Source organism: Camelus ferus, chromosome 32 (genome assembly GCF_009834535.1).
Source record: "Camelus ferus isolate YT-003-E chromosome 32, BCGSAC_Cfer_1.0, whole genome shotgun sequence".
NCBI classification, from domain to species: Eukaryota; Metazoa; Chordata; class Mammalia; order Artiodactyla; family Camelidae; genus Camelus; species Camelus ferus.
In genome coordinates this window covers 16,133,304-16,147,734 of record NC_045727.1, presented here as the reverse complement: position 1 = coordinate 16,147,734, position 14,431 = coordinate 16,133,304, and the positions used below count along the sequence as shown (strand labels likewise).

General features: G+C 51.7%; 1 protein-coding gene across 4 annotated transcripts in view; it reads right to left on the bottom strand.

Moving 5' to 3' along the window:
• Positions 1–14,431, bottom strand: part of TPST2 (tyrosylprotein sulfotransferase 2) — a 47,794-nt gene that overhangs the window by 27,449 nt on the left and 5,914 nt on the right. Inside the window, exon 2 of one of the 4 annotated variants that reach the window (XM_032471546.1) lies at positions 13,684–13,837. The exons of 1 other annotated variant lie outside the window; for it this stretch is intronic. The gene's annotated coding sequence lies outside the window, so the exon portion shown is untranslated. The remainder of the gene's footprint in view (positions 1–13,683; positions 13,838–14,431) is intronic. 2 more of the 4 variants (XM_032471547.1, XM_032471548.1) reach the window with 2 other exon arrangements.

Below are 14,431 nucleotides of genomic sequence, written 5' to 3'. Positions count from 1 at the left end.
CAACGCCTTCCTGATGGACACTTAGGCTGTTTTCATCTTTGATGCAATGCACCCCATCACAGAGGAATAAACCTCCTTGTGCCCATGAGTGAGAGGCACCCCAGGACCTTGCTAAAGCATCAGCAGGGTCCCCTGGAAGCTTGTTAGTCCTCTCCCGGACGTACAGAATCAGAGTCTGCATTTTAACCAGACCCCAGGTGTCCCCAGGCACATTAAAACTCGAGAAGCATGGCTCTACCCTAAGTAGGTACCTAAAAGCAGTCAGCTGGTTTGGGGGCCACACATCCTCTACATTTCAGCAGAAACTGCCAGTGCCCCCCAAAAGACCCCCCTCCCAGCGGTCTACAATTCTCCCATCTGCACCTACTTTGTATCATCAGACGTTACTGTTTTTGCCAAGCTGACTATTCCTCCCATTTTCCAGATGTGGAAACTGAGGCTGAACAAGGCGTCAAGACAACCAGAACCTGGGGTTGATGGTTTCTAAGGCCTCTCCCAGCTCTGGCTTCTGGGATCTGGCCACGTTCTGGGCATGTGCCACGCCAGCTTCCTGCCCACGCGCTCTGGCTCCCAGAGAGCAGCTCAAAGCTGGGAGGCAGAAGGGCTACAGCTCAGCAAGCAAAGGACGAAGTCCCAAGAGAGAGAACAGGCTCTGCAGAGGGTGGGGGAGCTTCTGGAAACACCACCAGGGAGGCTGGCCTGTGCCCATTCATGTCCAGTCATCCAGGACAAAGGACCAGCTGGGGGCATGGGGCAAACCTGCCCTTGTCACACACAGGATGTAACACCAGGGCTCTGGGATAAGGGCGAGGATGGGGGCCACATAGCGGAGGGAAAGGGCTCTGGAGCCAAGGAGCAGGTTGGGACCCCAGCTTTGCTCTCACTAGCTACACATTGTAGCCTCAGTCTCCTCTCCTGAAAAATGGGCTCATGCCACTCACTGCAGGGGGCTGCTGGGACGACTTGTGTGCAGATCAGTCAACAAACAGCAGCTGCCAGCTGGAGCCCTGCCTTGGGCTGGCATGGCTGCATTCAGCTCACCACCTCCTCCCGGCAATCGGCTGTGGCTGGCACTGCCATCCTCCCCCCTTGACAGATGAGGAAACTGAGGTCAGAGAGGTGCAGCGCCCCTTCCTTCATCGTACACCGAGCTCTGGCCATCAGAGTAGCAGCGACCTTGGACCCACGGGATCAGATTCCTCATCTGATCACTCTCTGTCAAGCTGTGTGATCCTGGGCAAGCTACTTTACCTCTCTGAGCCTCAGCTTCCAAAGCAGTGAAAGGGGGACATTGCGCAGAGACTGGAGATGGGAAAGCACCCTGGAGACTGGAGAAAGTACCAGACATTCCCTCCCCTGCGGGTCCACTATCATCCCCAAAAGACCCACTCTGGGAAGACCTGTCACCCCTGAGCAACCCTGGTCTCTTCTGTTCTCTGGGTACAACAAGGGTGAGGCCAGGCAAAGCTGGTGGCCCCCAAGGAGAGAGCGCCACATGCTCAAGGTCACACAGCTGGTAAACAGCGGAGAGCAGGGCCAGGCCGCAAGAGGTGGGATGTCAAACCTGAGAGGGGTCCAGGCAGCAGCCAGGGTGGCGGGGAGGGCCCAGCTGGAGCTGGTGGGTTTCGGGAATGGCGGTTACGAGGAGCAGGAAGACCTGTCCCGGCTGAGGGCTCTCCTGCTGGCTCTGAGCTGCGAGGCCTCTTTGAAGGATCGGTCAGTCCCAGGATGTGCCCGCCTCTCCCCAGACGCTCCTCCTCCCGCTGGGCCCAGCCTGGCCACCTGCCTGTGGACTGGCAGCGGGCACTACCTGTCTGGGACACCAGGGCTCCTCTCTGCAGCCACGGCCCAGGCCTTCCAGGCTGTGCTGTCTCCCTATGGCTGGTCTTGTCCCGTCCTCTAGAACCTTCTCTCACCACTGTGGCCAAAGGGCATAGCTACTTTAGAAACCTGACCACATCACCCCCCGTCTAATCCCTTTCGTGAGCCCTCCACCCCAGCATGACAGTCCGGCTCCTCCCTGACAGTTTATAACAGCAATATCCAGCAGAAGTTCAAGGTGAGTCGTACGTGGAATTCAATTTTCCAGCAGCCACATTAAAAAGGTAATAAGAAAAAGGTAAAGTAAACTTAATAATGGATTTTATTTCACCCAATATATCCAACATATTATTATTAATCAATATAAAAATGATTAAGGAGACATTTTATCCTCTTTTTTCTTAGTACTAATTCTTTGAAATCTGAGTGTTTCTTTCGCTAGCCCGTCTCCCTGAGGGTGATAAACTTACAGAGGAAATACCTGACCTGGAGTTAGAGTTCATAAAATCTACAGCTGAAAGGGTACATTCGCGTCCCAGGATAGTTTTACACACATTTCGAAGTTTTCCAAGAACGGAATGGGGGATCTGTTTTGAAATCTAAATTGAAATGATGTCAATATAAAAAAAAAAATTCAGATCTTCAGTCACACTCGCCATGTTTCAAGGGCTCAGCAGTCACATGTAGGCTGTGGCTCCCAGAGCAGACACACAGGTGAAGTCCTTCCTTGTCTGGTCCCCACAGCCCTCTCCCGTCTCATTCCCAGCCTGTCCTAGATGCGAGTGAAACCTCCCAGCGTGCCCCGAGTTCCCGCCCCCATGATTCATCCCGGCCCCTGCTCGGCATCCCCTGCTTCCTGCTAATTCCCACTCCTTCCTCCAAGATTCATCTCCAGGTTTCGGCCTCTGTGCAGCCCTCTCTGGCATCCGCTGCCCAGGATAATACTCCTGGTCCCTCCGCTCGTTCCCCTCAGTTCAATGTCACATGGTTTTGTAATCGTCTACCTTGAGGTTCCCAACCTCAGCGTGCTTGATTTGGGCCAGAGGATTCTTGAGGGGGCTGGCCCGTGCCCTGTCAAATGTATAGCAGCATCCCTGGCCTCTACTTCCTAGATGCCAGTAGCATGCCCTCCCCAAGTGGTGGCAATCAAAACTATCTCCAGCTATTGCCAAGGGTCTCTGGGGGCACAATGACCCCTGGCTGGGAACCAGTGCCTGGCATACAGAAGGCACCTAAGTGCGCACCTACACAGAAGAGACTTACCTGAGTTTACTCTACCATGAAGCTCACCTCCTCCAGGAAGCCTTCCATGATGCCCTAGCCTAGTTAGTGCTTCCCCTGGGTTCCCACAGCTCCCTGCACTTACTCCCAGTGCAACCTCCCCCAGGAGAAGAAACTGAGTCTGGTTCACTGCCGTATTTTCAATGCCTTGCCCGAGATTGGTATATAGTAGGTGCTTAATAGGTATCTATAGAACTGACCTGAGAAACAGGGATAACTTAGGTTGAAAAAGCCTCACGGGGCCAGCTTTGCCTGGCTTAGTTCAGGGCTCTTTCATGTCCACAAAGATGCTAATCATAGTCACAGCTCCGTTTACACACCAAGCACTAGGCTACATACTCGGCAGGGCTGAGAGAGGGCAACTGGGGTCCAGACACGTGAGGGCTTGAACTCTCTTCAAAGCAATAATTTGGGGGCTCAAAACTCTGGTTCCTCCTCTCACTGATCAAAAGAACTTACACGTGGAAAAAGATATTTGCAATACACACGGCAAACAAGACGTCTGCATCCAGCATATATAAAGGGCTCTGTGAAATCAGTAAGAACAGGACAGGCAACCCATTAGGAAAATGGGCAAACCTGAAGAGATGCTTCATCCAAGAGGTTATCTGAACAGTCAATAAGCGTACAAAAGGGCGCTCAATCTCACTATGCAGCAGGGAAATATGTGCAAAGTAAAAGGACAACGTGGGGCCACTATACATCGTAACAGGCTACCAAAAAAAAAATAGGATTATACCAAGTTCCACGTTTCAAGTTAAACGTCCCACGGGTGGGAAAGTAGCCTGGCACAATCTCTTTGGCATAAAGAGACGAAAGCTGAATGTGCACCTTCTGTGCAATGCAGCCATTCCACTCTTCAGCAGATATCATCAGACAGGCACCTGACGGTTCATGCTTCTGTCTATCAACATCAACTATCAACACGTTCCCGGCAGCACTATCTGCAATCACCTCCTGCCCCAACCTGGAAATGACTCAAACACCCATTAACAAGAGGATGGATAAATACGTCGATACAAATAAACACGTCTCTCCTGACCAGCCAGGGGAGAGAACAAGCCAGAACGTCACATCGCATGGACGAATCTCACCGGATATTCTGCTGGGAAACTGGCCCCCAAAGCCAGTACAAAAGAGAACGTATAAAAAAAAAAAAAGAGAGAGAGAGAGAGAGAATATATGTTTTTATGTATCTAAAGCACTTTATAGTTTAAACGCCTATAAAGTACAAAGACAGGCGAAATTCAGCTTGAGTAGGAGACTCTGGGATGGTGATGACCCTTGGAGGGGGGGCGCGCCTGGAGGGGGCACAGGTGTCTTGAGGTGGGAGAGGGGGTGCTGGGTACATGCTCTTTTTGATCTGAGTACTGTCACAAGGGCAAGTGGATCTTTGGAAAACTCACCGAGCCGTCCCCTTCCAGTGGGCACCTTTCTGTATGTATGATCGACTTCAAAAAAATAATAGTCCTAAAGCATCACACTTCACCAAACCCGGCCGAGCATCCCCTCACCCACACACCTTTCCTGTCTGTGACAGAGGAACACACAGGACTCCATTCATTCACTCGATTAACACTCGCCACCAGGCACTTCCCCAGGGCCAGGCTTGGTGCCAGACACCAGGAACATAAAGGTGAATTAAGCTTCGGCCCCCAATGGTGCCACCCACACCCCAGTGCCTGGCACCGCCACCCCCCAACCCACACTCAGTAAATGAGCTGCCAGGTTGGGATGGCTTCTGATCCGAGGCCAAGGAGATGATGCCAACTTGGCTTCCTCTCTGTCTCTCCCCCTGGGTGCGAAAAAGTTTTCAGGCTTTTTCCTTATGTTGCGCCAAACCCGGCCATCCTGGCCTGGGGAGCAGGAGTCTCACACAGCTACTTGCCTGCCACCCTCTCTCCTCCCAGCCGCCAGGCTTCCCTCTGCTCCCTGTGGGCCAAGGTCTCTGGGGTTGTCATCTCCAGCCCACATCTCGCTCCTTGACACCAGACACGGCCATTAACTCTGTCCTCATCACCTCCACTTGGCACTGAGCTGGGACCTCAAACTGAATGCATCCAAAGCTCATCTCCCGGTTTCTCACCTTCATTCACCCAACTCCAGCTGGGGGGCAGCTCAGTCTGCTCAGACTGCAAGCCTCGGGCAGAGGGGTGGGGGCAACAAAAGCTTTCGCTCCCCTCTGTGTCTCCCAACCCTCCCAACCCGGCAGCCAATCCTATCAACAGCGCCTTCAAAACAGCCAGGCAGCGATTTCTGAGATCTGACGCTGAAGGCACAGGTAAGAGACAAACTGGGTGTCATGAAAATTCAAACATTTTGTGCTTCAAAAGAGCCTGTCCACGGGGTAAAAAGGCGACCTCCAGAATGGGAAACTACCTGCAAGTCACAGATCCGAGAAGGGACTGATATCCAGGATCTACAGAGAACTCCTGAAACTCAACAATCCCAGACCAAACCACCCGATTCAAAAGCAGGCAAAGGACGCAAAAGGACGTTTCTCCAAAGAGATACAAACGGCCAACAAGCCCATGAAAAGATGCTCAACGTCAACGAGTCATCAGGGAAATGCAAATCAAAACTCCAGTGAGACGCCACCTCACACCCATCAGGATCGCAACAGCTAGAAAAATGAACAGAAAAACAGAAAAAAAAAATAACAAAGGTTGGCCGGGATGCAGAAAAAATGGGAACTCTTGTGCATTTGTGGGTAGGAATGTAAAATGGTACGGCCACTGTGGAAAACAGTACGGAGGGTCTGTCAAAAATGAAAAACAGAACTACCTTATGATCCAGCAATTCCACTTCCGGGTATGTCTCCCAAATTGTTGAAAGCAGGGTCTCGAAGAGGTATTTTTACACCCAAGTTCACAGCAGTGTCACTCCCAACACGCTAAAACGTGGAAGCAACCCAAGTGTCCATCGATAGAGAAACAGATCAACAAAGTGTGGGCTAGCCGTACAACGGAGTATTACTCAGCATTAAAAAGGGAGGAGATCCTGACACAGGCTACAACCTGGATGAGCCCTGAGGACATTATGCTCAGTGAAATAAACCAGGCACAGAAAGACAAGTACTGATTTGCACGTACATGAGGTCCTCAGAGTAATGGAAATCATGAAGGCAGAAACTGTGCCCGTGGTTGCCAGGGGCTAGGGGATGGAGGACAGGGAGTCAGTGTTTCATAGTTAAGAGTTTCAGTTTCCTAAGATGAAAAGAGTTATTGGGATGATGGATGGTGGTGATGGTTGTAGAGCAACATGAATATGTTTAATATCACGGAACTGTACACTTAAAGATGGTTAAGACGGTACATTTTATGTTGTGTGTATTTTAACACAACAGAAAAATCCCCACTACACCAGAGCCGGGACCCACTCACTTCACATCACTCACACTTGCTGGGTGTTTGTATTTTGTGTAACCACTTTGGTCCAAGGCATCTTCATCTCTTACCTGCCTAACTTCTAACTGGCCTCATGGATTCTGCCCTCCTGTCATCTGTCCGTTTTCCGTTAGCATCCAGAACAACTGCATGAAGATGGAAATCACATCCTGGCCCTCCTCTGCTCTGAATCCTCCTGTGGCTCCCACTTCACTTGGGAAAAGCCAGTCTCCATAAGTCCTCAGGCCCTACAGGCTCAACCCTTGTCCCTTGCCTTTCCATCTTCATCCCTCTTCCACCCGGCCTCACTCTCCTCCAGCCACACAGCCCCCTTGCTGTTATGCGCAACCGACTCTGCACCAGTTGTCTCTTCTCCCCAGCGCCTTCCACTGGCTAACCCGGCCCGTAACTGACTTCCTGTATCACGCACTCACTGTCTGGGGCCCTTGAGTGCTTTGTGCATCAGAGTAGTGTGTGACACACATGTGGCGCTCAAATATTTACTGAGTAGAATCCTCACTCTGGGCCCCTCTCCACTTGGCAACCAGGAAATACCCGACCCCCTAGGGCGACCTGAACTTAGCACATTATGTCCCAAGCTCAGCCCCACCCATCACCTCCCTCCTGGTCCTTCTGCTCCACCCCTCCTCTCTCAGGGTGGGCAGGACACTTTCTACTTGCATGAATGACACGGCTAAGCCTCCCCACTGTCCTCAGGAGGTCATTCTTCCCCTGGCTGATGGCTACCTCGTTATCTGACCCCTGAGCTCTGGCTCAACGTCACTTCTATCAGCCACGGGGGCGCCACACACACCCCTGATCTGCGGATCCACATTCTCAATCTCTCTCAGGCTCCATGAGAGTGCGGATACACGACCCAGGCCTGGACAATGACAGCATTCTGCTCCAGGCCCCAGTGTTGGTTCAGGGATAGATACACGACTCAATCTAGGTCAGTGGAAGTTGGCTAGAGACTTTTACCAGATCCTCTGGAGAAGCTGAACAAGTAGGGTATGGGGCTGTCTCTAATCACCACTTGCGAGCCTGCCTGAGACTGAAGCCAACCCAGGAAGGCGGAGCTGACAGATGGAGACATGAATCTCTGACATGAGTTGGGCTCCTGGATCCAGTCATGCCTGAAGCCAATCCTACCCCTCAATTTTTTAGTTAACATGAGACAATAAATTTACTTTTTTACTTAATTCCAAGGGAGATGGGTTTCTGTTTATCAAGAGCCCCTACCAACAGGTACCTACATACACTTTCCCCAACCTTATCTTGGCCTGTTATTGCCTCAGGTCAAGCATCACCTTTTCCAGGAAATCCTCCCTGAACACCCCAGACTGGATTAAGCACCCTTCTATGCCTATCCTTCACCATTCTCTATGGTAACAGCTGTCTATCCCTTCTTGAATGTAGGGAGCTCATGGACTGAGGGGTCCTGCAGTCTTTAAGAAAACTTCTTTTTTTTCTATTCCTAACCTTAACACAGAGCTTGGCACACCCACAGGCATTCATAATTTATTTTCTGAGATCACTCTGCAGATCATTACTTTTCCCTAGATACCACAGAGTGATGAGAGAATGGGTTTTGCAGGAAGATAGAGAGGAGTTTGAATTCTTCACCTATAAGCTTTGTGACCTTAAGCAAGTCACTTAACCTCTCTGAGCCTCATTTTCTTATCTATGAAAGAGGAGAGTGGCTAAATATACACAAAGGCCTTACTGGAGCAGAGTACCATGTTGGAGCAGAGTAAATGCTCCATTAAGGGCAGTGCCTGCCTCTACTTTCTCCTCCAGGACACAAAACCTGCCTTTCTCTTTCATTTCTGTTCTACCTCTGGTGTGGGCATCTGTCAACCTGCCTGCTGAGAATGCATTCTCCTGTCTTCTGGGATCTGTCCTTGTGACCAGGATGGGGCTGACCCCATGACCAAGACCAGCATCCGAGGTCTGGTCAGTAAGAGGATACAGACACTCATGGATGGGCACGAGACTCCAGGTGGGTGAAGAGGAATCAATCCTAGGATTTGCAAGAATTATTAGAGAAATGGCTCTCTTATAGCCAAGAATGCTAAGTTAGCAGGATGTATGCCTGGAGATGTTATTGGGGAGAGCGTGCCTGATAATGAAGATGCCACAGAATAAAGCCCGCCTAAAAGACAGAGAGCAAAAGAGACAATGCCCTGATACAGTAGGGCACCTGGATACAGCTATACCTGAAGGCAATCTACCTTCAGACTTACCATTTACCTAAGCCAATAGATTCCTTTATTTTCCATCTTCACTATTTTAAATTAGGATTCTATCGCTCACAGTCAACTTATACACACATAACAGGCTGTTTTTGACCTCTGCATGCTTCCCACTCAAGTGGTCTCCTCCCAGGCCCCAGAGTGATTTTTTGTTTGTTTGTTTTGACAAAACTAAGCAAAACTGATTTCTAAAGTCTTATTTGAAGACTCACAGTGACAGCTGGAGCCAGCTAACCACTCTCACTTCTGTCCCAAGGGCATGGATTTGAGTTTTCCTCAGGAGAATATCCTTACCAGAGGTCAGAAGGTTGTTCCGAGACATTACGCTTAGGAAGTCTTTGGCTAACTTCCTCCTTTCCCTGCCCCCTAATTGTAGTTTATGGCTCTTCTGATTGTATTACCATCCACGTCTTTGTTGTGGAGGTTTTGCAATGGCCGACGGCCAAAAAGGTAGACAGGCTTGACCAAGAACAAAGCAAGTAATGAATACTTGCTGATGTAATGTTTCCAGATAAGACGGAAGACCCTCTCATGGGGGGGGGGGATTTGGTGGGGGTTTTAAGTGCACAGTTTGCAGGCCTGGGTCTGAGGCAGCACATCAACGGGAATCCAGTTTCCTAGGACATTAACCTGCCCGCTGCCTCCCTTCTGAACAAATGCAGCCCAGGACCAACCAGGAGACCCTCCTCCCTCTCACTTGCTCCTGAAGCAGGCAGAAGAGGAAAAATTTCAAAGACTTTGAGAGCTGCTCAGAATATGAACGCTTTAAAAATCAGAGGGAGGAACTCATGAGAAAGAAGGGGTGTTTTCTCACGGTTCACTGACTTGCGAGGCCAGATTCCGAGTGAGTGAATGGCCTTTTCCTAAAGAAAAGTGGGGAAGAGAATTGGGGCCTTGAGGAGGCCTGGGACCTTGCTGGAGAGTATTTCCATCGGCCGACTTGCCTGGACATTGCCAGGAACAGAGCCAGGGAGCAAGATGCTGTGGGAGGCAACCCTGAACTCCTCTGGACCTGTTTCCTCATCTGTAAAATGGGTGAACAACAGAATCCCTGTTACTGTGAATTATTGAGCACCTCTATGCATCAGGTACCATATAACTTTACCTACAATCTTCCCAGCAACCCAAGAGATGGTCACCAACATGATCCCCATTTTACAGGTGAGGAAACTGAGGCCCAGAGAGGGGAAGGGGTTGGCCCAAGGGTTCACAGCTTGGGCACAAGCCAACTCAAGTGTGCCTGACCCCAAAGGCCCTATCTTTCCACCACATCAGGGCTCCTCTTGATGCCAGCCCCATGAGTCATTATGAGGTTTCAATAACATCACACACAAAAAGATAAAGATGCAGCTGTCTGCTCAGAAACTGGCAAGACATAGGGAGTCAGGGATTTGAGAAATGAATGGCTGGAGAGAGAGGCACATCCCTGGAGTTGGCATCAACCCCTCTGCCTGGGCTCTTGCTATCCCTGGTCCTAGGCGGAGAAGGTCCCAGGGAGCAGAGCTGGGTTAAGGCAACAGTGAGCAATCACCTCCTTTCAGGGAAGAGGGACACACCTGGGTGTCCTCGCTGTCCAGAATGTGGGCTCTCAACCGTGCATCTGACAGTGCCCAGCACTTCCTGCCATAAGCCCAGCCCCACCAGGAACGTGCCACCCACCAGCTGACCCCACCAGAAGCGGGCCAGGGAGGAGCCGTCCTTTCCCACCCACTCTTGTGGGGCTTCACGCCACACTGGTTTTTCTGGCCCATAGGATGAGAGGACGTGCTGTGAACCTCCCCACCCCGTGCAGCCCAAGACCACCCAGGGTCTCCAGCAGGACCACCCAGGGTCTCCAGCAGGAAGACATGCTTAAACCTCTGGGGTTCAAGGCAAAACTCCAGCCTTTCCCACCTACCGCGACCCCACCAGTCTCACCCCCCAAATTCCCCCTTGGAGCCCCGAGTCCTCCCAGATGGTGGGTGGGGTTCGAAGCCCATCCCTCCACTTCCCCAGACAAGCAGTCCTATTCCCCTGTGCTCTGTTTCTTGCAGCTGAAAATGCGGATAATAAAAGCCCCTCCCCGGAGGGTGAGATGAGTTTGTACCTAGGAGGCCCTCAGGGGAGAAGCTGGCACACACGAGGGCATCAGTGATCACCGGCTATGAAGATCACGATTTTGACACCAAATGCATTCTTGTCCCTATACTGTTACTGACACTGTGCCTTCTTCCTACAACACCTCCCTTCCCTTCTCACCTCCTCTAATAATTACGGTGATAACAGAGGTAAAAACCTGCCTGCACTTGCACACAGGTGCTCCCAGTTCTCAGGCCTTCACACTAGGACTGAATTACACCAGCAGCTTTCCTGGTCCCCCAGCCTGCAGGCGGCAGACCACGGGACTTCCCAGCCCCCATCATTGGGCCAGCTAACTCTTGAAATAAATTTCTTACATCCGTCTGTCAGACCATCCATCCGTCCATCTCCTATTGGTTCTGTTTCTCTGGAGAACCCTAATACATCTTCCTTCGTGTCCATTTCTTCCCCTAAAACATCGGCTCCCCAAGGGCTGGGACGGTCTGCCTTGCTCACTGGCTGGCTCTCCCGTGCCTAACAGAGTCCAGCATATAGTATTTGCTGCATCAATGAGACCCCACTGAATCCTCACAAAAAGCCACTGATGTATGTGATGACAGGATCACTTTAAAATGAAGACATGAAAGGTACAAATAATCAAGAACATCACCAAAGGCCGCATGGCACTAAATGGTAAAACTCAGATTTTAACGCTGGGCTTTTGGATGCCAAGCTCCTGCTCTGACTGAGCAGGGGAATCCCATGTCCCACGTGGGGCTCCACCATGCAACCTGGGAAGCTGCCAATGGGACTGGTCTTGAAACACATCAAGGCTGTACTTGGGGTGGGGGGACATTCCCAGGGGACTTTCTCTGTGCCATCAGAGCCTGGAGAAGTCAGATCTGAAGGGGCTTGTGGAGCAGCTACAGCCCCTGCTGAGAGCAAGCATGCTGCCCACCCGCTGTGAGGTCAGCGACCTCTGACCCCACAGAACTGACGCCTGTGCAATCCTTGAGTGTGTGTCATCACCTGGAGGATACAGAAGGACAGGAAGGATCCCCAGGGAGGAAGACCTCGTCGAGACCCCCAGCAAGTGGGTAAGGTGGCCTCAAACCCGAGTCACCCGCTTCCTGGAAGGGCTCTGTCACATGACACTCACAGGGGCCACCAGAGCACCCACCAGCTCTCCCTGCCGCCTCCAGCTTGCAGGGGGTGGGGGACCCAGACCCCACTCTGTCCTGCAAACCTGTTTTCATGATCCTGAGCGAGTCACAACTCTCTAGACCTTGCTTTCCCATCCGCGAAAGGAAGGGGCTGGACTCCATTTCTAATCTCGCCATTCTCCCCCGGACTCTCAGCCCTCAGATCATACTGCTGGCCTACGGTGCGCTCCAGGGGGAGCCGTGAACACACTGCATGCTGCCTGCCAGAGGAGCTCATGGCCTCTCTGTGGCCAAAGAGCAAAAGCAATACCTGGCAGGGCCTCACACCTACTCCTGGAGCCACGGAAGGTGACACCCCCCACCCCAAACCAAATCAAACCCAAAGTTGTATTCCGCCCTCTTGCAGCCAACCCCGGCTTCCTCTTCCTCCCCTGCAGCCTGGGGCCAGCTGGGCGGGGTGAGGGGCCCTGGGGGTGGGGTTAGCGGGTGGTGGGGGTGGGGATTCAGAGCCCTGGACTGCAGGGTGGCAGGCCTCCTGACCTCCCTCTCTTCACCAGGGAAGCTGCACACACCATGTCTCCCACGCCTCCAATGGGGATGCTTGGCCGAGCCCCCGGGCTCTGTGCGGGTTCTGATGGTTCTAAGGCAGGATGTCACTCGCGGCCAAAGGAAGTGGGACAGAGTTTCTAATGAGAGCAAGGAAGAGCCGTGTTAGCGAGTGTGCGGGGGGGAGGGGAAGGGGAAGTGGAGCAGGTGGGGGAGGGAGAAGACTGATAGGGACAGGGAGTGGGGTGGGGAACCAGGCATGGGGAGAGACACAGACAGGGGTCGGGGGACGAGAAACAGTGAGAGGCAGAGAAAGCGCTGATCATTAAGAGTTAAGGTAGCTGCTGGTCTGGCCCCTCCAAAGCCCCCACCTCCTGCCATGGGGCTCCCCAGATTCCCACTTGCTGAGGACCACCTTCGCGACGTGGCTACAGCCGGAAGCCCCTTGACTCTCACCTCCTTAATGTTTCTCTTCAATGGATTCAATATTGTTAAAACATTTTTGAAAGATACTCTAACCTCACCCTCAGCTTAAATTAAAAAATAACAGCAAAAACAAACACAAAAGAAGCAATCCTTATGTCTCCAAGCTGAAGGCTGCCGCCTGTCCCGGGAGCCCCGCAGAGGTCTGCTCTTAGTAAATCAGGAGGAATCTGGAGAGAAGCACGGAGTTAGCTGAAGACTTTGTCCGGGAAGTCATCAGAGGATGAAGGGGAACTTGGAGAGGAAAACTCTTTTGTATTCTCCAGGGTAAAGTCCAGGGTCTCCGACGTGGCCAATTTTAACAGCCTCCCTCCCCCAACATACACACACATACTAAAATGTCTGTGTCATGAACTCTACCAAACCTACAAGGCCACAATTTTGCACCTGTGGTTCCCTTTTCCTAGAAAAGCTTTCCTGCCTTCCTCTACCCAGCTAACTCCTATTGGTACAATCAGTAACCCCTCCACCAGGGAGCCTTCCCTGACTGCCTCTCATCCCTGTGCCAGTGTCCCCCAAAGAGCTGAGCACCCTGCATGGCCCCCCTGGCTCTCTGCCTCCTCCCCTGGAAAGCACAGGGCTGGGCATCCCCCACATCCTCCCAGGACTCCGCAAGGCCCCCAACTCCTAGCATGGGTTGCACAGCCATTTGTTGACTCAGTGGGAGGACAAAGGAAGAAATGAAGGTACCAAGCACTCTGGGATGGGTTGAAATCAAACCAAGACCTTGTCTGTGCTCTGCGAAAATTTTCCAGGCAGAAGTTCTGATGTGACAACAATGAGCTGACCTGGCTCCAATCGGCCTCACCCACTTCCTGGCCCCTGTGAGCCTCAGCTTTCTCACCTACAAAATGAATACAACAGTGTTACTACGATAGATAGCGTTGAGCTAAGAAAACTACCCGCAAAGAACTAAGGACCCAGGAGGCATTCAAATGTTAACTACAATCATTATTTTTATTACCACCTGACACTCACCAAATCACAAAATAGTATTATGAAGGGACCCAAGAGATGAGTAGATCGAGGTTGCCAGGCGTTCCGTAAAGGGCCCAAGAATCATCACTTTCAGTTCTGTGGACCACACGGTCTCCACCGGAACCGCTCGACTCTGCCACTGTTGCCCAGAAACAGCCACAGACAAAATGTAAATAAAACTTTATTCACAAAAACAAGCAGTGGGCCACATGTGGCCCACGGGCTGTGGTTTGCCAACCTCTGATCTAGGCTGTCTCTGCTCCAAGTGTGGTCTTTAGAGAAACTATCCCGGAGTCCCCTGGGAGCTGGGTAGAGCGGCAGTCACCAGGCCCTGCTCCAAACCTGCGGAGCAGAATCTGCACTTTGGGAAGGTCTCTAGGGGATTCGTGAAAGAGTTCAAGTTTGAGGGGTGCGGTAACCGACTTCCCAGCTTGGCACCTTGGGTCAGAGATGTGATTTA